General features: G+C 42.8%; 1 protein-coding gene across 22 annotated transcripts in view; it reads right to left on the bottom strand.

Moving 5' to 3' along the window:
- BBS10 (Bardet-Biedl syndrome 10) overlaps positions 1–27,537 on the bottom strand; it is a 213,453-nt gene that overhangs the window by 172,750 nt on the left and 13,166 nt on the right. For 7 of the 22 annotated variants that reach the window (XR_009867008.1, XR_009867002.1, XR_009867005.1 and 4 more), the window contains one exon: positions 4,120–4,191. The exons of the other annotated variants lie outside the window; for them this stretch is intronic. The gene's annotated coding sequence lies outside the window, so the exon portion shown is untranslated. The remainder of the gene's footprint in view (positions 1–4,119; positions 4,192–27,537) is intronic. 22 annotated transcript variants of the gene reach the window in all.

Here is a 27,537-nt window from a genome sequence, read left to right as displayed (position 1 = left end):
GTAGGTACTTTATAAAGAATACCAATTTATTTGGACTCACAGTTCTGGAGAATAGATCAAGTGACTGCATACGATGAGAGCCTCTGCTGTATCCACCATGATTGATGGCATCAACAGCTGGAGCAATGAAGTGGTAACACAACAAAGGAAGCAAGAGAGAAAGCAATGGCCAGGCCCAATCTTATAATAACCCACCCCTGTGAGAACTAACCAGTCCTGGGAGAACTATATTGGTTAATTCTGAGTGTGCTGTTCTCATGATCTAATCACCTTTCACTGGGCCCTACCTTCCAATACGGTTATATTGGAGACCAAGCGCATGAACCTTTGGGAAATAAACCATGACACTTACTGAATTAGAAACTCTGAAGGCAGGGCCCACCAATCCCTGTGTATCAAGCCCTCCAGGGATGCTTATGTGCCTTTCCATTTGAAAGCCACTTTCCTAGTCAACGTATTACCCCACTTTTGAGACAAACTGTTATACCTCACCTCTTTCCTCCAACCCCAAATAGACCCTCCCCTTCCACTCTCACAACTCCCAACACAGATTTTTCTTGCACCTGTACCTCAACCTAGCCTACTTATTTGCTGCAACAAACTGCCCAAGAGCTCATCAGAGTTCTGGGAATTGGACCCCACCCCATCTCACCTACTCAATGTCTCAAACTCTTGCATATATGCCCTCTTTCTCCTTTCCTTCCAAGTTATTCCAACTAGAACTTATTCCCAATCACTTTTTAAAATGAATGAAAGAAAAAAAATCTCCCTTAACTTCATATCCATTTTTTAGCTATTGTCCCATTTTGTTGATATTCTTTAAGCAATTTTCACCATTCTTATCTTTATTCTGTCTTTAGTTCTTCTCCACTCATTCTCTAATGGTTCTACTCTAAGTAGGCTCTCATGCCCACAATGCCACAGAAATTGCTATTGCCCTGTCCTTCCAACTGCCAAACCCTGCAGTCAATTCTGAGTCTTTATTTGCTTCCTTGAAGTAACTTTGTCAGTTTGGGGGGATATCAGCACTATTGACTCTCTTCTCACTTCGTTGGCTATGTTTCTCAAGCTCCTTTGTTCTGCATCTTCTACCCTCTGAATTTTGGAGCAACTCAGAGCTCTAGCCTTGCTCTGGTTATACTCCCTTCCTATTGAGCTCATCCAAATCAAGGATTTAAATCCCATTCATATATTAATCACTCCTAAGCAGATAGTTTTGGACTGGAACTATTCTATGATTTATATAGTCAGTCACTTTATATCTCTGCAAATAAACCCAGTATTTCTGACCCCTACACCCAAAAGATTCACCCTCTAGCCCTATGCAACTCTGTAAATGTCAAATCCATATTTTTTGTCCCTGAAATCAAAATCTTGACTCATCCTGGATCCTTGTCTCTCTCTCTCTCTCTCTCTCTCTCTCTCTCTCTCTCTCTCTCTCTCTCTCTCTCTCTCTCTCTCTCACACACACACACACATCTCACATGCATTCCTGCATTCCTTTGGCAAGTACTTTTGATTCCACCAAATAAATGTGTCTGGAACCCAACTAGTTGTCACCACCTCCCCAAAAGCTACATGTCAAAACCATCAGCATCTCCATCTTGGATTACTGCAATGTCTCCCATGCTTGACCCCACCATGAGTCACTGTCCACATAACAATTGAAGTTATCCTTGTAAAATAAAAATCAGATCATGTTTCTCTCCTGTGACATATCATCTCACTGAGAATCAAATCCAACTGCTTGATGGTGACTGACCTGCGCCTTATAGCTCCTTCCAGCATCACTTCCTCCCTCTCCTTTGTCCCTCTGACTCCTTGCAGGCTTGGCATTTGCTTTTTGCACTTTGAGTGTGCTTCCTCAGACATCCACCAATTCCCTGCAAGTCTCTGTTCAAATATTATTTTTTTTAAAAGATTTGTTTTATTTGAAAGACAGAGTTAGAGATAGATAGATAGATAGATAGATAGAGATCTTCCATTCGCTGGTTCACTCCCCAAATGCCAGCAACAGCCAGAGCTAGGCCAATCTGAAGCCAGGAGCCAGGAGCCAGGAGCCAGGATTGTCTTCTGTGTCCCCAACGTGGCTGTAGGGGCCCAAGGACTTGGGCCATCTTCTACTGCTTTCCCAGGCCATAGCAGAGAGCTGGATCGGAAGTGGAGCAGTCTGATCTTGAACTGGTGCCCATATGGGATGCCAGCACTGCAAGCAGAGGCTTTACCCATTATGCCATGGCACTGGGCCCCTCTCCTTTTTAGATAAAACACAATCCCTATGCCAAGACTGGAGGTCAAGAGGCTTATGGAAAGAGATAGACAATGTGGTAGAACCTGATACATGTTCAGCAAGGCCCTCCTCCCTTTCTTCCAGAGGAATACTATTTTGCTGAGCTTATGGCTGCTTCACTTGAGGCTGCATTTCCTAGTCATCATTGTGGCTAGGTGTGGTCGGATGACAATGGAGTGAAAGTAACAGAGGCAATTTCTATTCACTGACTTAGAAAGAAATGTGACTATGCATTTCCACTGTCTTACCTATGAGTGGGAATGTAGACTTGTCTGCAGCCTTGCTTTGACTGCAGACAAGGAAAAGGCCCTGGAAGAGGGAACAGAAATAAGATAGAAGGATTTTGGATTGCTACCTGACCATGTGGAGTCACCTCACCCACCTGGGCTATTCACTACAAGACTGTTACATAAGAGAGATAAACTTCTGCTTTATTAGTCCCTGCATCTTAGTGAGCCTTTGTTATGAAGCTCATCCTTTATCCATACACAGACAGGAAAATACCTTCTACGGTCCAATGACTAATTCTATTATTACTGTTTAAACTCTTGTTCTAAAAACTTTAAACCGCCTGCTGTGACACTGTCAACGCTTAGCAGAGAACCATTTCCAGTCCGGGATACTCCACCTCAATAAAGCTCTCCATTGATGTGCCTGAGAAGGCAGAGGAAGATGGCTGGAGTACTTGAGCCATGGGAGACCTGGATGGAGTTCCAGCTCCTGGCACATGGCTATTTGGGGAGTGAACCAGCAGACGGAAAATCTTTCTCTCTTTGACTCTCTCTCTCTCTCTCTGCCACTATGCTTGCCTTTCAAGTAAATAAAATAAATCTTTAATATATGCACATATAAATAAAAATTTAAAAATCCACCAAAAGAGCAAACAGTTAACCCTATGTAACTAGCTAGTTTTAGACTTTACTAATTTTTTCCATATTTACATCATCCATTATCTTCAGGTGGTTCATAAGAAAAGGGATGCTTTAGGTTGTAAAACTGCTAGTTATTTCAACTTCCAGTGAATGTCTGTGACAAATGAACTTCTTCTGTCGGTAAGGAAATCAAACACAGTGTCATTTTCCCATTGTAAGTTGACGGTTGATGGAGAAAATTAAGAATCACTGGAAACAGAAGAGGAGGGAACTGGATATCTGAGCAAGGAGTGACCACAGCAGTGGAAGCACCTTAGGGTTTGCAGAATTCTTTGGAAAGGCACTGAACACCCTACCATATGTAGACCAATGACTCCTGAGCCATTTTTATCTAAAAAGTAAATATATAAACAAGTATGGGGCTGGCGCCGTTAATCCTCTGCCTGCGGCACCAGCATCCCATAAGGGCACTGGGTTCTAGTCCCAGTTGCTCCTCTTCCAGTCCAGCTCTCTGCGGTGGCCCGGGAGGGCAGTGGAGGATGGCCCAAGTGCTTGGGCCCCTGCATCCACATGGGAGACCAGGAAGAGGCACCTGGCTCCTGGCTTCGGATCAGCGCAGAGCCAGCCATAGTGGCCATTTGGGGAGTGAACCAACGGAAGGAAGACCTTTCTCTCTGTCTCTCTCTCTCACTGTCTACAACTCTACCTGTCAAATAAATTTTTAAAAAAGTATGAAAGAATAGGGGTTAACAGACACTGAGATAACAGTCAGCATGCACTTAGTATGCACGTGAATGAGAAAATACTGGGATGAAGTCAAACTTGTTTATCTTCGCTGGTACACAGAGCAACTACAGTGATCATTTTAAAAGATTTTAGGAGAAGAATTCTGGGCTGCAAGGTTGTGTTCAGTCTTTCAGCAGTTCCTACTGGGGGCTGCTCCACAAAGAAACTCACCTCAGCTGGGTCTGTTCTCCCTCCATCTGAGGCTAAACCTTCTCCGGATAGCCTTCCCCTAAGCCGTATCATCTGAAGAAAAAAAGCGAGATTTTCACCAGGAAGGAGGGGGAGTATCACGCTGCTCACTGAAGCTCTCATTGGCCAAGCCTGGGCTACATCTCCCCTTTGGAGGGTGACCCCTCCCTAGCTTTAGCCTTTGGGTCTGACTAGACCTCTTCTTTCCAGACCTTGTTGCCTTGACCACAATAAGTGGATAAGCACACATTCTGAGTCATTCATTCAAAACCCTTCCCAAGGATTTGGCCAACTGAATGTAGTCCATATAGTCCATGAGCATAGGACTGTGAGGTGTAACAGACACAGAAGAACTGAAAATTTTCCATTGCAGCCCCTCATGTCCTTGTCCACTGTAGCTGTTCCTCCCCACCCTCACTTGTCCATGGCCTTAGCCCCTCACTGTCCCTCCCACTCCTCTTGCTGAAAGAGGAGTTGTTCAAATAATGACTGCTAATTAGTAAGAATAATTTCTTCCTTTTCTGAGAACTGTCTTTGAAGAAATCTTGAAGCTAGCTGAACTTCAGCTGACCCTAACTGCTGAAGCCCTATAAAAAATTCCACCCTGCTTCCCAAGTTAGAACACTCCTTCTCATTCCAGCACTGTTGAGGAGAGGTTTATGCTAATGGTGTTCTTGGTTTTTTCCACAAGGATATGCATTAAGAGATACTGAGTTGCCAGCAGCAAGTCCACACTTGTGGAGAAGTCAGTGTGGGAGTATAAACTTCACATGGGAACAGGTGAAGAGATAAATGCTGGTGAGACACAGAGATGGAGGCAGAGGTAGAGATGGATAGAAATAGAAGTAAAGTTGGACAGAGATAAAGACACACGTGGTGAGGGGGGAGAGACAGGCAATGGTGCTTTTTTTTTTTAAAGATTTGTTTATTTGAAAGGCGGAGTGACATACAGAGAGAGGGAAAAACAGAGAAAGAGAAATAGATCTTCCATCTACTGGTTCATTCCCCAAATGGCTGCCATAGCCAGGAGCCAGGAACTCCATCCTGGTCTCCCATGTGGGTGGCAGGGGCCTAAGTATTTAGACCATCATCCTCTGCTTTTTCAGATATATTAGCAAGGAGCTGGATTGGAAGCAGGGCAGCCAGGACTCGAGCCAGCACTCCAATAGGGGATGGTGTCATCCATGCCATCCACATGGGAGGCCTGGATGCAGTTCCTGGCTTCTGGCATCAGCATGGCCCAGTCTTGGCCACTGCAGTAATGGGGAAGCAAGTTAGAGAGCAAACAATTTATGATTGAATAAAATATTGCATTTATTTTAAAAAAGAGGGAGCACCATAACAGTCCTCAACTTGGATGTGCAAACATATGGTGCTTTCCTAACTCTACACTGAAACTAACTTGAATCTAGACCCCCTATGTCCAGCAATGGGGGTACACATTACCTTAGTCTTTGAAGTAGATTTGTTAACTCAGTCTCTTCTGGGTGAATGACCATGAGGAGCTCAGGGTTCTCCTCTCACTCAGGGTCACCCCTACTTCTGGGGATGAACTAAATTCCTGAAGAATCAGGATGCTAATGGGGTAATTTTTTAAAAACCACTTATAAGAGAGGAAACACATATGTGTAAGTAGTCTGGAATACTGGATTTATTTTGCTGACAGATGCAAAACTACCCTCTTCTATAGAATGGAAATGATATACTTTCACCTGACACAATTTATCAATATTTATGAAAACTTGAATAATTTGCATAACAAACTCTCCACAAGATAATTTCAGTCTCTACATATTTGTGAAGGACAATGAAAGACACAGATCCCTGTAGAATCAGATAACCTTAGAAGGAGCCTTTCGGGAGATTCCAAGATGGTGGAATAGCAACAGGACAGTCTGACTTATGTGGGGCAAAATTAATGTTTAAAAAGGGGAGAAATACATTTGTAGGATAGAGCTCTGGGGAACCCTAGCAGAAGACCCAGTGTGAGCAACAAAAATGCTCCAGACCCGCATCGAGGCAGCAAATAAACAACAGAAAACAATGGAAGCTGTATCCTGGGAGGAAGATGCCCACCTGGGCAAACCAGGTGAGAGGGGAATCCACGGGCCCACGGTGCTGCTGATACAGCTGGAGGGAGAGCTTGGTGAACTGCTTTTAAAGTTCCATATGAGGGCCGACGCTGTGGCTCAATAGGCTAATCCTCCACCTGCGGTGCTGACACACCGGGTTCTAGTCCCGGTCGGGGCAACGGATTCTGTCCCGATTGCTCCTCTACCAGTCCAGCTCTCTGCTGTGGCCCGGGAGTGCAGTGGAGGATGGCCCAAGTCCTTGGGCCCTGCACCCGCATGGGAGACCAGGAGAAGCACCTGGCTCCTGGCTTCAGATCAGTGCGATGCGCCGGCCGCAGCGTGCCAGTCGCGGTGGCCATTGGAGGGTGAACCAACAGCAAAAAGGAAGACCTTTCTCTCTGTCTCTCTCTCTCTCTCTCTCTCTCTCACACTATCCACTCTGACTGTCAGAAGGAAAAAAAAAAAAAAAGTTCCATATGAGGGGCCGGTGCTGTGGTGCAGCAGGTTAATACCCTGGTCTAAAGCACCGGCATCCCATATGGGCGCCGGGTCCAGTCCCGGCTGCTCCTCTTCCAATCCAGCTCTCTGCTATGGCCTGGGATAGCAGTAGAAGATGGCCCAAGTCCTCGGGCCCCTGCACCCACGTGGGAGACCTGGAGGAAGCTTCTAGCTCCTGTCTTCGGATTGGTGCAGCTCTGGCTGTTGCAGCCATCTGGGGAGTGAACCAGCAGATAGAAGACCTCTCTCTCTGTCTCTACCTCTCTCTGTAACTCTATTTCAAATAAAAAAAAAAGTTCCAGAGGTGGGAAGAAAGAAAGAAAAAAAAAAAAAACGAGAAGAAAAAAGAGAGAGAGAGAGAGACTGCATATCCCTCCCCCTCTCCCCTCTCCCTGCTACCGCAGAAACCTGCAACCAGTGGGGGAAGGGCTCATGGGCTCATGCCATTTTTTTTTTTTTAACACAGGCAGGTAGCTGCACCCAATCAATGAGAGCCATAACAATTCAGAAGAATTCCTTCCATTTCCACACTAGTTGCACTGTGCCAGTTGCCCAGCAATGGGAGGAGAGGGGAAGAGCTGACTGTGGGACTCTCCTATCCACACACAACACCATCAAGAAGTGAGCAGGGCTGCAGTAGGAGGGCACTTTACGCACCCGCGAACCACAGACCTAACCAGGAAAAAAAAAACCAAAACCACCCCTCCACAGATACTGAAGCTGGTTGGGAAGAGCACACATAGACACTGGCTCTGGGAACACCCAGGTTTCCTTAAAGACAGGACTGGCTAGCAGGGCAGAGTGTCCCCACTGACAATCCGTGACCCAGAGAACCCTAGAGCAGAGTCTGAGGAAACAGTGACTGTGTAAGATGAGACAGAGTGTGACTACATCCCGGGCGATGAAAGAGCGCCTCTCTGCACTCTCTGAGCTCCCCGGTTACCTGTAACAGCTCATAGCAGAGGGGACCGTGCTCACAGGAGCCTCCACAGACCAAATGTGCAGTTCATTAAGCAGAGCAGATGATTGCTGAGCACACTGGGGACTAACACCAGGGCGTCCATCAGCTCAGAGGAGAGCTACCATGCGTAACGGAACCTTACCCTGGATACTTGCCCCATCCTGGAGTAAAGAACAGAGCACGCTGGCCATGCCCAGGACACACTTCTTGGTATTTACTGAAAGTGTTGACATCCAACTAAGCCCCCGAGACACAGACTAAAGACAAAAGCCACCAGAACAAATGCTGAAGAATAAAGGAAAATATTCAAGAAATAAGAATAAGGAAGTCACTGTAAGTCCCCCAAAGGAATGCTACAACATTTCAATATTAGAAGCTGAAGATGAAGAGATTGAGGAAATGCCAGAAATGGAATTTAAAAAACTAATCATCGGATTACTCGACGCAATCAGAAGCAAATTCATAAATTAAGGAAAATACTGGCTAGAGCTGTGGTGCAGTGGGTTAAAGCCCTGGTCAGCAGTGCTACCATCCCATATGGGTGCTGGTTCAACTGCTGGCTGCTCTGCTTCCAATCCAGCTCTCTGCTATGGTCTGGGAAAGCAGTAGAAGGTGGCCCAAGTACTTGCATGAGGGAAACCTAGAAGAAGCTCCTGGTTCCTGGCTCCTGGCTTCAGATCAACCCATCTCTGGCTATTACGGCCATTAGGGGAGTGAACCAGCAGATGCAAGACCTCTCTCTCTCTCTCTCTCTCTCTGGTTCCACCTATGTAACACTGTCTTTCAAATAAATAAAATAAATCTTTTAAAAAAAGTAAACTATACATGATATGAATGAAAATTTTTCCCATGATTGAGATCTTAAAGAGAAATCAAAATGAAATACTAGAAATGAAGAATTCAATAGATTAAATAAAAAATTCAATGGAAAGTCTTAACAATAGAGTTGGTAAGGCAGAAGAAAGAATATCTGAGGTAGAAGACAAGTCTCTGGAAATTTTATAGTCAGACCAAAAACAAGAAGAAGAAATAAGAAAACTAAAAAACACTGTTGGAGATCTACAGGATACCATCAAACAATCCAACAAACAGGTCTTAGGAGTTCCTGAAGGTGTCAAAAAAGAGAAAGGATTAAAAGGCCCTTTTAGTGACAATAATAACAGAAAAATTCCCTAATTTGGAAAAATAAAGAGACATCCAAGTATAGGAAGCACACAGAACTCCCAATGAACAGAAAAGATCTTCACCACAAAACATTGTAATCTTTAGAAAAGATTCTAAAATGTGCATGAGAGAAATGCCAGATTACTTTCCGAGGATCTCCATTTAGACTCATAGCAAACTTCTCATCAGAAACCCTACAGGCTAGGAGAGAATGGCAAGATATAGTCCAAGATTTAAGAGAAAAAAACTGTCAACCCAGAATACTACACCTTGTAAAGCTCTCATTTATAAATGAAGATGAAATAAGGACCTTCCCTAACAAACAGAAATTAAAGGAATTTGCCACCACTCGTTCAGCCTTAGAAAAGAAGCTTAAGGATGTGCTACACACAGAAACACAGAAATAGGGTCATCACTGCGAAAGACAGTGAAGGCAGAAAAACTCCCAGTAAAAGTACAAAGGAAATCCAAATTAAAAAAAAATAGGAATTTTAAAGGAAAAATGGCAGGCAAAGTCGTTACTTATCAATAGTCACCTTCAATGTAAATGGCCTCAACTCTCCAGTTAAAAGACACAGACTGGCTAAATGGATTAAGAAAGAAAACCCAGCTATTTGCTGCCTACAAGAAACATATCTCACTACTGATACTCACAGAAAAATATAATCCATGCTAATAGAAACCAAAAAAGACCCAGGGTAGCCATCCTAATATCAGAAAAATAGACTTTAACACAAAAACTGTCAAAAGAGACAAAAAAATGCACTAAGTAATGATCAAGGGATCAATTCAACTGGCAAAAGTGCCTATTTTAAACATATATGCATCTAATTACAGAGCACCTGGCTATTTAAAAGAAATGTTAATGAATTTAAAGGACGGCATATCTTCCAATACAATAGTAAATGGGGACTTCAATACCCTACATTCAGCAATGGACGGATCAACCAGACAGAAAATCAGCAAGGAAACAACAATTAATCGACACTATAGACCTAATGGACCTAACAGATACCTATAGAGATTTCCATCCTAGACCCACAAAATAATAATTCTTCTCACCACTGCATACAACTTTCTCTAGGATTGACCACATGCTAGACCATAAAGCAAGTCTCAACAAATTCAAAGAAATCAAAATCATACCATACATCTTCTCAGACCACAATGGAATAAAGTTAGTAATCAACAATTCAGGGACCTCCAGAACATACATAAACACATGGAGACTGAACAAAGTGCTCCTGAATGAATAATGGGTCATCAAAGAAATAAAAAAATTCTGTAAACAAATAAAGACGACAAACAACATATCAAAACTTATGGGATACAGCAAAAACAGTGTTGAAAGGAAAGGTTATAGCTGTTAGTGCCTAAATCAAGAAATTAGAGAGGGACCAAGTAAACAAACTATCAATACATCTCAAGAACCTAGAAAAAGAACAAAAAACAAACTCAAAACTAGTAGGAGAAAAGAAATAATTTAAATAAGAGAAGAAATAAAAAAATTGAAACAATACAAACATCAGCAAAATGAAGAGCTGGTTTTTTGAACAAAAAATAATCAAATTTGGCATACCATTGGCCCGACTAACCAAAAAAAAAAGGAGGGCAAAGACCTAAATTAATAAAAAGAGATGAAGAAGGAAATGCAACAACAGACCCCACTGGAATAAAAAGAATCATCAGAAATTATTACAAAGGGCTGTATGCCAACAAAACAGGAAACCTAGAAGAAATGGATAGATTCCTGGACACACACGGCCTATCTAAAATGAGCCATGAAGACATAGAAAACATAAACAGACCAATAACCAAGACAGATTTCAAATCAGTAATAAAGACCCTCTCAAGAAAAAAAGCTCAGAACCAGATGGCTTCACTGCTGAATTCTACCAGACATTTAAAAAAGGACTAACTCCAATTCTTCTCATCACCTTAATTGCTAAACCTGAAAAAGATACAACAGAAAAAGAGAACTGCAGACCAACTTCCCTGATGAACCTAGATTCAAAAATACTCATCAAAATACTAGCCCATCTAATCCAAGTGGGATTTATCCCTGGTATGTAGTGATGGTTCAACATTTGCAATCAACCAATGTGATACATCACATCAACAAACTGAAGAACAAAAACCATATGATTATCTTAATAGATGCAGAAAAAGCATTTAACAAAATACAACACCTTTTCATGATGAAAACTCTAAGCAAATTGGGAATAGAAGGAACATTTGTCAACACAATCAAGGAAATTTATGACAAATCCATGGCCTGCATCCTATTGAACAGAGAAAAGTTGGAAGCATTTCCACTGAGGTATGGAACCAGACAAGGATTCCCAATCTCACCATTGCTATTTAATATAGTCAGAGCCATTAGGCAAGAACAAGAAATCAAAGGAACACAAACTGGGAAAGAGAAAGTCAAACTATCCCTATTTGCAGATGGCATGATTCTATATACAGGAGATCCAAAAAACTCTACCAAGAGACTAGTGGAACTCATAGAAGAGTTCAAAAACATAGCAGGATATAAAATCAACACATAAAAATCAACAGCCTTTGTATACACAGAAAATACCATGGCTGAGAAAGAGCTCTGGGGCCAGTGTTGTGGCATAGCAGGTTAAAGCCCTGGCCTGAAGCACCGGCATCCCATATAGGCACCGGTTCTAGTTCTGGCTGCTTCTCTTCCAATCCAGCTCTCTGCTATGGCCTGGGATAGCAGTAGAAGATGGCCCAAGTCCCTGGGCCCCTGCACTCATGTGGGAGACCTGGACGAAGCTCCTGAATCCTAGCTCCTTGCTTCGGATCGGCACAGCTCTGGCCATTGCAGCCATCTGGGGAGTGAACCAGCGGATGGAGGATCTCTCTCTCTCTCTCTGTCTCTATGTCTCTCTGTACCTCTGTCTTGCAAATAAATAAAATAAATCTTTAACAGAAAAAAAAAGAGTTTCTTTTTTTATTTATTTGACAGAGTTACAGACAGTGAGAGAGAGAGAGAGACAGAGAGAAAGGACTTCCTTCCATTGGTTCAAACCGCCCCCCCCCCCCCCCCCAATGGCTACCATGTCTGGTGCTGCGCTGAGCCAAAGCCAGGAACCAGGTGCCTCCTCCTGGTCTCCCATGCAGGTGCAGGGTCCAAGCACTTGGGCAATCCTCCACTGCCCTCCCGGGTCACGGCAGAGAGCTGGACTGGAAGAGGAGCAACTGGGACTAGAACCTGGTGCCCATATGGGATGCCAGCGCCACAGGTGGAGGATTAACCCAGTGAGCCACTGTGCCAGCCCAGAAAGAGTTTCTTTTCTTTCTTTCTTTCTTTTGTTTTTTGACAGGCAGAGTTAGACAGTGAGAGAGAGAGAGAGACAGAGAGAAAAGTCTTCCTTTTTCCGTTGGTTCACCCTCCAAGTGACCGCTACGGCCGGCGCGCTGTGGCTGGCACTGCGCCTATCCGAAGCCAGGAGCCAGGTGCTTTGTTTTGGTCTCCCATGGGGGTGCAGGGCCCAAGCACTTGGGCCATCCTCCACTTAACTCCCGGGCCACCGCAGAGAGCTGGACTGGAAGAGGAGCAACCAGGGCAGAGTCCTGTGCTCTAACTGGGACTAGAACCTGAGGTGCCGGCACTGCAGGTGAAGCATTAGCCTAGTGAGCTGCAGCACTGGCCAAAAGAGTTTCTAACATCAATCCCATTCACAACACCTACAAAAAAACCAAACACCTTCAAATAAATTTAAACAAGGATATCAAAAATCTCTACAATGAGAATTACAAAACATTAAAGAAAGAAATAGAAGACATCCCCCCAGAAAAGGAAAAATTTTTCATGTTCATGGATTGGAAGAATAAATATCATCAAAATGTCCATATTATCAAAAGCAATTTATAGATTCAATGCGATACCAATCAAAATACCAAATACATTCCTCTCAGATATAGAACAAAAACAATGCTGAAATTCATATGGAAACAGAGGAGACCTCGAATAGCTAAAGCAATCATATACAACAAAAACAAAGCTGGAGGTATCACAATACCAGATTTCAAGACTTACTACAGGACAGTTTTAATCAAAACAGCTTGGCACTGGTACAAAAATGGAAGGATAGTCCAATGGAACAGAATAAAAATGCAAGAAATCAATCCAATCATTTATAATCATATTTATTTTCTACAAAAAGTAAAAATTAATGTCTTTTGAGCAAAGGTGCTGGGTAAACTGGATCGCCACATGCAGAAGTGTGAAGCAAGACCCCTACCTTATACCTGTCACTAAAATCCACTCAAAATGGACTAAAGACCTAAATCTACACCCTGGTCAAAGCACCGGCATCCCATATGGGCACAGGTTCTAGTCCTGGCTGCTCCTCTTCTGATCCAGCTCTCTGCTATGGCCTGGGAAAGCAGTAGAGGATGGCCCAGGTCCTTGGGCTCCTGCAGCCATGTGGGAGACCCGGAAGAAGCTCCTGGCTCCTGGATTTGGATAGGTGCCACTCAGGCCATTGCAGCCAATTTTGGAGTGAACCAACAGATGGAAGACCTCTCTCTCTCTCTCTACCTCTCTGTGTAACTCTGACTTTCAAATAAATAAATAAATCTAAAAAAAAAAAAAGAAATCATGGGATATGTACACTATGGAATACTACACAGAAGTAAAAAAAAAATTAAAAAAGACATCCAGTCATTTGCAATAAAATGGATGAAGCTGGAAAACTTCATCCTACTTAGTGAAGTACGCCAGTCCCAAAGGAACAAATACTGTATGTTCTCTCTGACCTGTGATAATAGGTCAGAGACAACCTGTAGAAGTGAAATTGACACCTTGAGAAGCAATGACATTGAACAGCCCATGCTCTGACTGTTGAGGAACACTTTTTATTTTTTCCCCCTTCTTTGCTTTCATTTTATCAATTTTTACTTACTTTTTTCCTTTCATATTAACCATTGAACTCTTTACTTAACATAGAGTTACACATAAGTGTATAAAGTTAATTTAAAGTAGAGCTTAGTTAAAAACAAGAGTGAGAATAAGAGGGGAGTGTGAGTGGGAGTGTGGGCATGGAGGGAAGAATCATCATGACCCTAAAGCTGTAATTGTGAAATGTATGAAGTTTGTAACTGTAAAGCAGTATAGTTCTGCATACATTCCTACAGACTTACTACTAAGGGTACAGGTTAAAAACTTCCATGGGACCCTAAATCCTCTTAAGCTGGGTGGTAAAAATAACATTCTAAGTGTTATAGAGATCACATGGATAGGATGCAGTGATCATATAGATAGGACTAAGTGTTTGGTAATAATAATAGATAGAATTAAAAAGGAGAGAATTCTCCAACATGGAAAAAAGTCCATACAGTAGACTCATAGAATGAGAGTCACTTTAAGTAGCACTCTGACCTCAGAATCAACCCTTAAGGCATTCTGGTTTTGCAGAAAAGCCCAGGGGAGGAGCATTTCAGGCATGGAAAGCCAAGACATTGTGGCGAAAAATGTTCTACATGAAGGATCTCTGTGGGTGAGACTCCAATGGTAAGAAGCGGCCACCAAAGAAAGATGTACTTTCCTCTGAAGGGAGGAGGAAGCTTCCACTTTGCCTATGGCCTTGTCTAAATACTGATGGAGTTTGTGGATCCAAAAGGCTTCCAGTTTGTGGACTCAAAAGGTTTTCATAGCCTTGGCAGCTCATGACAAGAGCCTCGGGTGATTACTGACGTCATACATGAGTGTTAATTGTCAAATAAACAACAGAAGTCACTGTGTCTAACTTCTGATGCAGGAACTCTGTCCTCAAAACTTGTATTATGACACTTAATAGTAAAACTTGTTCTCAAAGAATTACTTCATTTTAGTATATTAAGTGGAGGATATTCTCATGTCACATAAATTATAGTTACATCTAAGTGCTCACAAAAGATGTATCATCCTTGGGTTCTTCTTTGAAGATAATTAAATTTAACAGAAAAAAAAGAAAAATTACCACCGAGATGCAATAACTTTGAAAGCCCTTGTCTTGATTATTGAGGAACAGTTTTTGTTGATTTTTTAATGGTTTTTGCTTTTTAGATTTTTTTGTTTTGTTTTTCTTTCTCTCTTTTTCTTCCTCATACAAACTGCTGAACTTTTTACCTAGAATAGAGTTAACCTCCTGTGTATAAAGTTAAATGAAAATAGATCTTATTAAAAAACAAGACTGGAAGCAGGAGAGGGAAGAGGAAGTGGAGTAGGAGTGAGGGTGGGGGCACAGGAACAATGGGAAGAATTACTACGTTCATAAAGTTGTATTTATGAAATGTATACAAATAAAAAAATTGAAATTAAAATTTTTTTAAAAAAAATGGTGCCTTTTTCCAGAGCTTTTGCTAAGAATTCAATCTGAATAGTTTTATCCCTTACACAGGACACAGGCTGGCTAAAATACTCATAGATGCAAGATTTGAAAAGTTGAATTTGAGAAATCACCTAGGGAATCACTTGCTATCACACTAAAAGAATTTCACATAGTTCCCTGACCCAGTTCATGGGCACTGTGACCACACAATCACCTTTACCATCTGAATTGATAAAAGAATGAACCTAGTAAGGTGCTACTGAGTACCATACCAACTTAGCTATTCCAAAAAGGATGTCCCAGAAACAGCAAAATAAATGGGGCACAACTGTATGATTTCTCTCAGTCCACAGGTTCTTAAGGCAGAAATATTTTCTAGTACTTTTCACCTGGGAGTATATTAAATGTTCATTGGGATTCACCTTTGCAATTTTGCTGATCCTCAGCTCTGCCTACAGCAACCTCTTTTTTTTTTTAAATTTAGTTACTTATTTATTTGAAAGGCAGAGTTACACAGAGAGAGGCAGAGACAGAGAGAGATCATCCCTCTTCTGGTTCATTTCCCAAATGGCTGCAATGGTAAAGGCTGGTCTAGACTAGTGCTATGAGTATGGAAGTCCATCCGATTCTCCCAGGTGGGTGCAGGGCCCAAGCATTTGGGCCAACTTCTTCTGCTTTCACAGGTGCATTATCAGGGAGCTGGATTGGAAGTGGAGCAGCCAAGACTCAAATCTGAGCCCATATGGGATGCTGACATTGTAGAAAGTGGGTTAACCCACTCCACCACAATGCTGGTCCCATCCACCTCTTTCACAACTAATAGGGAAGGTCTCCAAGAGGTTGGTCCTCTATCCCTTGTGAAGTGTTCTTCTGATTTTTCTCCCAGTGAGGAGCAAAGAAACCATCAAAGGCTCTGAGGAGCAAGTGCACCAGAATTCATGATAACTTCTTGAATCTTTGTGTAAGGAACACTGTGCATCAGACTTCCTGATACACAATGTCAGGATGGATATCCAAAGCAAATACACAATGCTGAAGAGGCATGTGCAGGCCAAAGAACAGGACTGCTGGTTTTTAAGTTTTTCCTTCAGGATTTCCCAGCTAAGGCTACATGTCCAACTTATTGTTTATTTTTTCTGTCTCCTTTTTGGCAGCATGCTTCTTTTAAGTATCCAATCAGTGCTAATTAACCCCTTCTTCCCTATAAAAAGAAGACATTTATGCCCTATGAACATGGCTGCTTGTGAAAAAAATTAAGATCTAAAAAAAGGAAATGTACATCCTCATCAGTTACAGTCAACATCCCCACAATCTGGATCCTGGTGTCTCACTTATTTGTTTTGTGGCCTTGGGCAAATACTTAACCTTTAATAAGTTCAAGTTTTTATTTAGGAAAGGGGGAATAACACACACTCCAATACTTAAAGGGATTAGACTGATAAAGGACATACAATAATTTCTGGCATTTATTAAAATCCAGAACTGCAGTTTTTTAGTAATGATGAAAATGATGATAATTATTAAGGTAATGAATAAACATAAAACATAAAATTATGTGTATAAAAATAGTACTCCCTCATTATTGTTTGTAAAACAGAATTAGAAGGAAATGCAGAGAACCTCAACTTCTGGTCCAGTCATTTCTCTGAAGAGGTCTGGATTAGTAGGGGACTAGGAAGAAGGGGATTGGACAACAGAAAACCTCTGTTGAGGCTGAAGACAGAGGTGACGGGAGCCTCATTTCAGAGTTGAGTCAAGTCTCTCCCTTTGCCATTTAGTGTGTGTGTGTGTATGTATGTGTGTGTCTTGATCTGTGTGCATGCTTCTCTGTGTGTATGTGCATCTGAGTGCATGTGTATGTGTGCTTCTGTTGTGTGTATGTGTGTATGTGCACCCATATGTGCCTGGATTTATGTATGTTCATAGAGCGTGAGGATTAAACAGTGTGTGACATCAAGGAATTATTACATTGACACCGATTATAGATGCTGGCAAATTAGCAATGTAGAAAAGGAAATGAAATTTGGCCTAGTGTGAAAAAGTTATGCTAATTACAGTCATTTGCATGAGCCCTTCATCGTTTATGCTTAATTACTATGCAGCACAACCATAATCATATATATCATTAAATATGAGCCCAGGCAACTTTCATGAAAGTTGTCTTGATTGGAATGATCAACTCTACTAGATGCTTTACTTAGATGCTCTCATCAGATTTCACAGCATGTAGCATGCACAGTATAGCACACAGGCACATTACCTAGAGTTCTTGCTATCCAGAGGTTCTTCCTCAACATGTTTGACCCTCTGAAGTTCTTTCCTGCTTCCCAATGGTTGCCAGTGCTGCTTACTTCTAATTTTTAAATTATTTATGTTATTTCAGTGGGATCTTTGGAGGGATAGCAGGTCAATAAATACCCTATTTGATATCTTGAATATTTTGAGCTGGAAACCTTTGTATTTAGGTTGTACTTACAATTCACTGAGCTCCAAATCTGTGACTTGAATAACCACAGAAGCAACATGACAAGAACCCAAGAGCAACTGCTCAAATAAAAGCAAGTTCACAGAATATAACATGTAGAAAGAAAACTTATCACACTGGGAGGCAGTCACTCCATTGTAAGTTTCTTAGGTGCAGTTCTGGGGTCTTTCACCTAAGCAGTAGAGGTCATGGCTACCTGGCCACATCATGTAAAAGCTGCCAATCTAAGTGAAAAGAGGAAGGCAAGGGAGTGAGGATGCACATTTGAAGTGTTTGCTTTTATTTGTTTCTTTTTAAGAATTTTCATTAGTATACAGAGAACAGATTTCATAGATACAATTCAAAGAACATAATCATACTTCCCCTCTCCCTCTTTATTTCTCTTTTAGTTTTTATAATAAAATACTTTCATTTTACTTTATAATCGCAAGCTTAATGTACCAGTCTTGCAGGTAAAACACACCTGGTGCTGACAAAAGGGCAGGGGAGGGCTCACTCAGATGAGAGGGCAAAATCTGGTGATGATGGTTTCCAGGAGGAGAAAACCCCAACAAGACAGCGCCTGTTCCTCACGCAGCACAAAGGCTGTTTGTGCTTGTACCTTCTGGTGTGAGAAACAGCCATGCAGTAGCCAGACATCTGCAACATTAGAGTGAGGCCCCATACCCCTGCAGGCATGGTGGTGACATGAAAGGAGAGCTCTTGTACCTATCCAAGTTGGACCTGGGCAGGGTCTACTCAGGGACTCCTATGAAAGAATCAACTATGACTCTGTTCTCAATGGAGAACTTCTGCTGCACAGCATTGTGCCCACAACTGAAGGTATAAGGGCACTTTAAAAAGCCCATGGAAAATGGCATTAAAAGATAATGTGAATTTTCCATGAACTTTCTGAAGTACTCTCATGTATCATTTCATCTAGTCTTCAACAACAATGATTATAATTATCATTACTGCGATAACAGTTAGGAAGGTTCAGTATCTCTCACAAGATCATTGAGCTAGCATTAGAACCCAGAACTGTTGGTTTTCGGTTTCTGCTCTTGTTTCCTTTTTTCTTTTTTTTTTTTTTTTTGACAGGCAGAGTGGACAGTGAGAGAGTGAGAGAGAGAGAGAGAGAGACAGAAAGGTCTTCCTTTACCGTTGGTTCACCCTCCAATGGCTGCTGCGGCCAGCGCGCTGCGCTGATCCAAAGCCAGGAGCACCAGGTGCTTCTCCTGGTCTCCCTTGCGGGTGCAGGGCCCAAGCACTTGGGCCATCCTCCACTTAACTCCTGGGCCACAGCAGAGAGCTGGACTGGAAGAGGAGCAATCGGGACAGAATCCAGCGTCCCGACCAGGACTAGAACCGGGTGTACGGGCGCCGCAGGTGGAGGATTAGCCTAGTGAGCCGTGGCGCCAGCCCTTGTTTCCTTTTTTCTCGCATCATTGTTCTGGGAACATGAGAAGCTGATTCTGAATGCCCCTCAGCAGTGCTGATTCTCACTAGATTGCCTACGATGCCTCCTAGAGAACTATTGGGAAGGCAGGTGACTGTCATGGACGTTCTTATTTTCCCCAGGCTGAAATTCGGGACACAGGGTTGCAAATCCAAGGAACTGGCAAGAAAGGGATTCTTTGGTTACTGAGTTACAGGGCACCCATGCACCATGTTGCTCTTTCAGTATGGGGGAATCTTCTGGGGGACAGTGAGAGTTATTGCTGTGGAACCCTTGCCAATACAAGGATATGGGTTAGACTTAAGCCTGTCCTTCATTACTACAGCTGCTGATCCTTTTTTTTTTTTTTTTTTTTTTTGACAGGCAGAGTGGATAGTGAGAGAGAGAGAGACAGAGAGAAAGGTCTTCCTTTTTGCCATTGGTTCACCCTCCAATGGCCACTGCGGCCGGTGCATCGCGCCGATCCAAAGCCAGGAGCCAGGCGCTTCTCCCAGTCTCCCATGCAGGTGCAGGGCCCAAGCACTTGGGTCATCCTCCACTGCCTTCCCGGGCCATAGCAGAGAGCTGGCCTGGAAGAGGGGCAACCGGGATAGAATCCGGCGCCCCAACCGGGACTAGAACCTGGTGTGCCGGCGCCGCAAGGCAGAGAATTAGCCTGTTAAGCCACGGCGCCGGCCAGCTGCTGATCCTTTTTAAAAACACATTGAAAACTAATACAAAGAAGGGCAAGATAACATAGGTTAGTGATTGAAAGTACACAGCTTGGGTCTGAATCTGGCATAGTATTCACTAGCTACATATATGAGGTCAGGTAGGTCACTTCTCTTGATGGAGCCTATGTTTCTTATAAAATAATTAATATATTATTCATATGGCTTACTGATTGCTTACATGAGATAATGTTTGTAAGTGCCTGCAACACAGATGCTCAATAAATTCCTCCTTATCATTATCATTATCATAATAAAAACACTGTTGATATTTTTTATGTCAGGTATATTTTTTGCTCCTGAGAATATTTTAGTTCAATTCAGCAAGTGGTAAGATATTCCTGGTTCCTGCCCTTCCCATCTAACTGCTGTGGTGAAATTATTTACCATTATATGAAACCTACTTCAAGCCTTAGGCAAGAATCTCCCTGATATAGCAATAAGAAAGGAGCCCCGGCCGGCGCTGCGGCTCACTAGGCTAATCCTCCATCTGCGGCGGCGGCGCACCGGGTTCTAGTCCAGGTTAGGGCGCTGGATTCTGTCCCGGTTGCCCCTCTACCAGTCCAGCTCTCTGCTGTGGCCCGGGAGTGCAGTGGAGGATGGCCCAAGTCCTTGGCCCCTTCACCCCATGGCAGACCAGGAGAAGCACCTGGCTCCTGGCTTCGGATCAGCGTGGTGCGCCGGCTGCAGCATGCCAGCCGCAGCAGCCATTGGAGGGTGAACCAACAGTAAAGGAAGACCTTTCTGTCTGTCTCTCTCTCTTTCTCACTGTCCACTCTGCCTGTCAAGAAAAAGAAAAATTAAAAAAAAATAAAAAATAAATAAAAAAAAAAAAAGAAATGAGCCCCAGCTCTGGCTATCAAGATTATGCTCATGGCCAGTGCTGTGGCATAGCAGGTAAAGCCACTGCCTGCAGTGCCGGCACCCTGTATGGGCGCCGGTTCAAGTCCTGGCTGCTCCACTTTGATCCAACTCTCTCCTATAGCCTAGGAAAGCAGCAGAAGATGGCCCAAATCCTTGGGCCTCTGCACCCGCATGGGATACCACAAGGGGGCTCCTGGCTCCTGATCAGCACATCTCCAGCCTTTGCGGCCAATTGGGGAGTGAACCAGCAGATGGAAGACCTCTCTCTCTCTCTCTCTCTCTCTCTCTCTCTCTCGGATCTCCCTCTTCCCTCTTCCCCCTCCCCCTCTCCTCTCTCTCCTCTCTCTCTTCTCTTTCAAATAAATAAATAAATCTTAAAAAAAAAAAAAAGATTATGCTCCTGTGTACTGGCCTTTTGAGTAGGTCTGTCTTCAGAGTTTACCTTATTTTTCCAACAGGTACTTGCTGTCAATCCAAGCTCACCTTTCTCCTCTTCTCTCTGCCACCCCACCCCACATCATTGACTTTTACAAATTCCTTTCCACAGCCTCCCCAAGAAGTTGATGTATCCCAGGAGTCATCCATATCAACTCACTCACATATTCAACAAATGTATGATGGAGTCACTATTCTCCAAAAGTAGGCTGCTGAATTGCAACAATGTAGAAAAATGATGGATCTTTCTTATTGAAATCCAGACTTGATTCCTGACTCAGTTATTTGTCACCAAATGACTAAAAATTCCTTGCCCTCTGTGAACCTGAGTTTTATCAAAATATGCAAAATGGAGGAAATACCTAGTTTATAGGAATTGTGTGATTATTTTTTAAAAGTGTACTAAGACATCTATTTCCATAAATAACAGTTCCTTCCTGAACTGAGACTCATCTATTTACACAGCTTCATTCGATACTTCTATGCTGATAACTCCTAAGTCCAACTGATACTTATAGTATAAAAGTGACCACAATAGATTCTTTGGGGTACTCAGTGGCTGCAGTCAACTGAAGGTAGCCCTTGAAGGATATGTCCACATCCTAGCCCCAGAACCTGTGAAAATCATCTTACATGGTCAAAGGTTATAAAATGAAAGATTTTTGAGGAAGGGTTGTATCTTAGGTTATCTGGGTGGGCTCTGAATCCAAAGACAAGGGTCCTTATAAGAGGGAGGCAGAGGGAGATTTGACAGAAGAGAAAGCAGAGGTGATATGACCACAGAACCAGAGACCAGGGTAATGTGGCTACAAACTAAGAGACTTCTGAAGATACTAGAAGCTGGAAGAGGCAAGAAACAGACTCTCCTAAGAGTTTTCCAAATGATCACAGCCCTTCAGTACCTTCATTTTCAAACTGTGAAAGAATAAATGTCTGTTTTTACAAGAAATCCAGTTGATTATAACAACCACAGAAAGCTAGTACCATAGCTGGATTAGGGGAGTGATGACCCTAAGATGGCTACCAGCTTGTGGTCTGGGTGATTGTGGTAGAAGATGGTCCCTTTCACAAGAACTAGAAATACAAGAGCAGCTTTAAGGAAGAAGTTTGTTGAATTCAGTTTTGGACAGGTTGAGTGTCAGACAGTTTTCTCAGGGTCTCATGGTCTGACATATCCAGCTGAATATGCTGACAATACCAAACCTGTGCAACTCTTTATCTGGGCCACTTGTCAAGCTTGTTTTTGTGATGAGCAACCTCGGAGGACTCCTTCCAGAACAAATAACAGGCTTGTCCACTGCTTACTATAGAAGAGTAGGTTTCTGAAGCTGCCTATTCATTTCCTGTAATGTAATCCATGGCAAGCACAAACCTTCACTGACATCCATTTTACCCTCATGGAACTTGGGGCACAAGGGTAACTGACATCAACATGCTGATACCTGTGCTGTTGATGTGCTACAATAAGGGCATCTGTCTCTGACCCAGGAGTCTGTTTCTTTCATAAAACAGTAACAGGCTAATTCATCAGCTTAAAAGTAAAACCAAATTTCAACTGGGCTCTGAGCTGAAGAGGCATGAGTCTTCATAAATTCACATAATAGAGTTGAATAAATGGGTCTTCAGTTTACCAGACACCTGAACCAGAGATAACAGATTTGGATATCATTGGTTATGTCATAGTCATGAATCTGAATCATGTCACTCAGATACATTTTCTGAAGAGGGAAAAGAGGAGAGGACAGGAAGGAAGGCAATACCAATATTTATAGGGGAATGAGGTGAATTCAAAAAGCAGACAAGGGACAGGTGCTTGACTCAGCAGCTAAAATGCCTGTATTCCACATCAGTGTCTGGGGTCAAGTCTCATTTCCACTTCTGATTCTAGCTTCCTGCTAATGTGTATCCTGGGAGGCAGCAGGTGATGATGGTTCAAGTAGTTGGGTCCCTGCCACCCATGTGGGAGACCTGGATTGAGTTCTCAGCTCCTGGCTCCAGCTGTTGTGAACATTTGAGGAATAAACCAGAGGATGGGGGCTCTCTGTTGGATTCTCAAATTTTTATTTATTTATTTATTTATATTTGTTTTTTTAATTTATTTTTTTTTATTTTTGACAGGCAGAGTGGACAGTGAGAGAGAGACAGAGAGAAAGGTCTTCCTTTTGCCGTTGGTTCACCCTCCAATGGCCGCCGCGGTACCGCGCTGCGGCCGGCGCACCGCGCTGTTCCGATGGCAGGAGCCAGGTGCTTATCCTGGTCTCCCATGGGGTGCAGAGCCCAAACACTTGGGCCATCCTCCACTGCACTCCCTGGCCACAGCAGAGAGCTGGCCTGGAAGAGGGGCAACCGGGACAGGATCGGTGCCCCGACCGGGACTAGAACTCGGTGTGCCGGCGCCGCAAGGCGGAGGATTAGCCTGTTGAGCCACGGCGCCGGCTTATTTATTTTTGACAGGCAGAGTGGACAGTGAGAGAGAGACAGAGAAAAAGGTCTTCCTTTGCCATTGGCTCACCCTCCAATGGCCTCCGCGGTAGGCGCGCTGCGACCGGCGCACCGCGCTATTCCGATGGCAGGAGCCAGGTGCTTCTCCTGGTCTCCCATGGGGTGCAGGGCCCAAGCACTTGGGCCATCCTCCACTGCACTCCCTGGCCACAGCAGAGAGCTGGCCTGGAAGAGGGGCAACTGGGACAGGATTGGTGCCCCGACCGGGACTAGAACCTGGTGTGCCGGCGCCACAAGGTGGAAGATTAGCCTGTTGAGCCCCGGCGCCGGCCTGTATTCTCAAATTTTTTTAAAGTATGAAAAATGATTCACATATTTTCCTGCTAACTCAGTCTCTGTATCCTAGTTATCTTTTACTTACCATTTTTGACTTATTCCCATGTCTAATCAGTGTCAAGTACAGGCATGTTTGAGTCACATTTTGTTCCATATTCATTCCTTCTTTCCATTCCTAGTTGATATTATAGTTTAGGCTCTATGCCTATTTCACAAATTCTTTACAATAATCCCTTAATTGATCTCTTTGCATTCTTTTTTTTAATTTTAATTTTAATTTTTTTCACAGGCAGAGTTAGACAGTGAGAGAGAGAGAGAGAGACAGAGAGAAAGGTCTTCCTTCCGTTGGTTCACCCCCCAAATGGCCGGCGCGTTGCGCTGATCTGAAGCCAGGAGCCAGGTGCTTCCTCCTGGTCTCCCATGTGGGTGCAGGGCCCAAGCACTTGGGCCATCCTCCACTGCCCTTCTGGGGCCACAGCAGAGAGCTGGCCTGGAAGAGGGGCAACTGGGACAGAATCCGGCGCCCTGACCGGGACTAGAAACCGGTGCGCCGCCACCGCAGGTGGAGGATTATTAGCCAAGTGAGCTGTGGCGCCGGTAGTCTCTTTGCTTTCTGTGAATACTCACTACAGCTAATCCTATGATTATGCTAAATTAATTTTTTAAAGGATTTATTTATTTGAAAGGTAGAGTTACAGAGAGGCAAAGAGAGAGAGAGGGAGGGAAGGAAGAAGATAGAGAGAGAGAGGGAGGGAGGGAGGGAAGAAGACAGAGAGAGAGAGAGAGAGAAAGAGTGTCTTCCATCCGCTGGTTCACTCCCTAATTGGCCACAATGTCCAGAGCTGGGCCTATCTGAAGCCAGGAGTCAGGAGCTTTTTCCAGGTCCCCCACATGGGTGCAGGGGCCCAAGCACCTGGGCCATCTTCTACTGCTTTCCAAAGCCATAGCAGAGAGGTGGATCAAAGTGGAGCAGCCGAGACCCGAACTGGCACCCATATGGGATGCTAGCATTGCAGGTGGTGGCTTTACCCACTATGCCACAGTGCCGGGCCCAAATTAATTTCTAAAAAAAATCAGTTGGATAAACTTTCTATACTTATTGATCCTGATTCTTAGCAAAAAAAAAAAAAAAAAAAAAGAGAGAAAGCCAAAAAAAACCCCGACATCACAAGGAAGAAAATTTAATTATGAGAGAGAAGCAAAATGATAGGGGAAGGATAGAGGTGGGCATTTGAGACGATACTTGGGATGCTCGCATCCCACCTTGGGGTGCCTGGGTTCAAGTCTCAGCTCCAGTTCCTGATACCAGATTCCTGCTAATGCATACCTTGGGAGGCAGCAGGTTATAGCCAAGTGGTTGCGCCTCTGTCAGCCAAATGAGAGACATAGATTGAGTTTCTGGCTCCCAGCTTTAGCTTGATCTAGCCCAATGTTGTGGAAATTTGGGGAGTGAACTAGCAGATAGAAACACACACACACACACACTCTCTCACTCTCAATTTCTGCCTTTCAAATAAACAAAATAAAGTTAAGTATTTATTTTTAAATAAGTAAGACAGGAGAGGATAACTTTACAGAGTATGCTCAGGTGTAAGCAAGATATGATCTGTGGACCAGATACAATCTGCCATCTGGTATTGTTTAAAAAGTGCTATTGAAATGTACTCATAGCCATCATTTACATATTGTGATGGCTGCTTCTGAGCTACATTTGCAGACCTAACTGTCACAGAGCTCCTTTGGCCTGTGAAGACTGAAATATTTACTCTCTGGCCCTTTACAGAAAAAGTCTGCCAACCTCTGCTCTAATCACAACTCCAATATTTAAGAGATATTATTCCTCAAGGAATGTAGAAAAAGATATTTTAAGAAATGATGCTTGGGATTACCAGTGGGCTAGATCCCTGTAAACAGTCCTTGAAAGATTCCAATAAAGGTCAAATTACATGTAATAATAAAACTGGACTCTTTCTTTGAATAGAATGTCTTAGACTCTGAGCCATAAACCAGTCTACTTAAGTTTCCTTTGTGTATTAATCTCTTAGTACCTTTGTTTATATGGTTTCTATCTCTCAGTTTTCTTATATTTTCAAGTCTAACTTATGCTTTTAAATTCCTTCTTTCAAATTCCAACTCAAACTCACTTCCCTTTGGTAAGCTTTCTCTGTCCCTTATTACTCACTCTAAGCTCTCATTTCAAAAGCCAGAGTTGTATTTAATCAGTGCTTCTGCATTCAACCCTTCCCTATTGCTGTGTAGTTTGGGTTCATCTTTTCATGATGTGGGATTTTCACCTTATGAGATCGTAAGTTTACTGAATTCAATACAATTGTGCTTGATAAATTTGCTTGTAAATAATGGAAGCAGGAGAAATGCAAGAAGGTAGATTTTCCAACTTAAAAGTCCTATAGGAATGCTATGCCCAAATATTTTCACAATTAATGTCTGGGCAAGTCTTTAAGCAGCTGGACTCATTATGTAAAGCCCCAAACCTAGAAATGAGGACGTCAGGATGACTGGGCTATAATGTATGTCACCTTACTGATTGCTAGGTTTGACTAAGTGGCATTCCCACTTTCTTATCCCTCCTGGAGCCATGTGGTCAGAGGAGTATCTTCCATACTGAAGGCCAATAGGTACATGAAAAGATACTCAGCATCACACTAATCATCAGGGAAATACAAATTAAAACCACAATGAGATACCTGTTAAGTTAACAAGTATATGTGAGGATGTGGCAAAAAAGGAACACTTGCCCACTATTGCTGGGACTATATTGGTATAGCCATTGTGGAAAGCAGCATGGAGGTTTCTCAAAAAATTAAAAATAGGTCCACCATATGCTATGATTCAGCAATCCTACTACTGGGTACATATTTAAAGGAAATAAAATCAGGATGTTAACAAGATATTTGCATTACCATGTTCATTGCAGCACTATCCACATTAGCCAAGACACAGAATCAACCTAAGTGTCCATCAACTGATGAATGAACAAAGAAAATGTAGTATGCATACAGAATAGATTATTTAGCCATAAAAAGAAGTCCTATAATCTGTGACATGTATGAACCTGGATTATATGTTACATGAAATGACACAAGCACAGAAAAACAAACATAACATGATTCTCATATACAGAATCTAAAACAGTTGATCTCCTAAGAACAGAGAGAAAATTGTGGTTACTAGAGGCTGGGGTAGCTGGGGAAGGGGTTGGGGAGATATTGGCCAAAGGATACAAAATTTCAGTTACATAGGAGGAATAATTCAAAAGATCTATTGGGATGGTGACTAAAACATATTGTATTCATGAAAAACGCTGAGAGTGGATGTAAATGATAACTACATGAAATAAGGCATATGAATTGCTAGATTTAGTTATTTCACAATGTGGATATATGCAAATTGTAAATACAATTTGATCTATTAAAATCTAACAATTAAAAAAATATAAAGTATCTTCTCAGGAAGACAGTTCTGTGGACAGACATGCAGCAGCCATTTCTTTGGGCAATCTGTGCTGTGATATTGGTGAAGGTGTGGGCTCTTATTCCAATTTTCTGTTTTATGGCATAGGCCTTCTGCAATTATTCTGCTTTTTATAACTTATATATGTAAAAGTGTACATATCATAGATATATACCTCCATAACTTAAAGTGAAT

The sequence above is a fragment of the Lepus europaeus genome, chromosome 10 (genome assembly GCF_033115175.1).
Source record: "Lepus europaeus isolate LE1 chromosome 10, mLepTim1.pri, whole genome shotgun sequence".
Taxonomy (NCBI): domain Eukaryota; kingdom Metazoa; phylum Chordata; class Mammalia; order Lagomorpha; family Leporidae; genus Lepus; species Lepus europaeus.
This window is presented reverse-complemented; position numbering and strand designations above follow the sequence as displayed.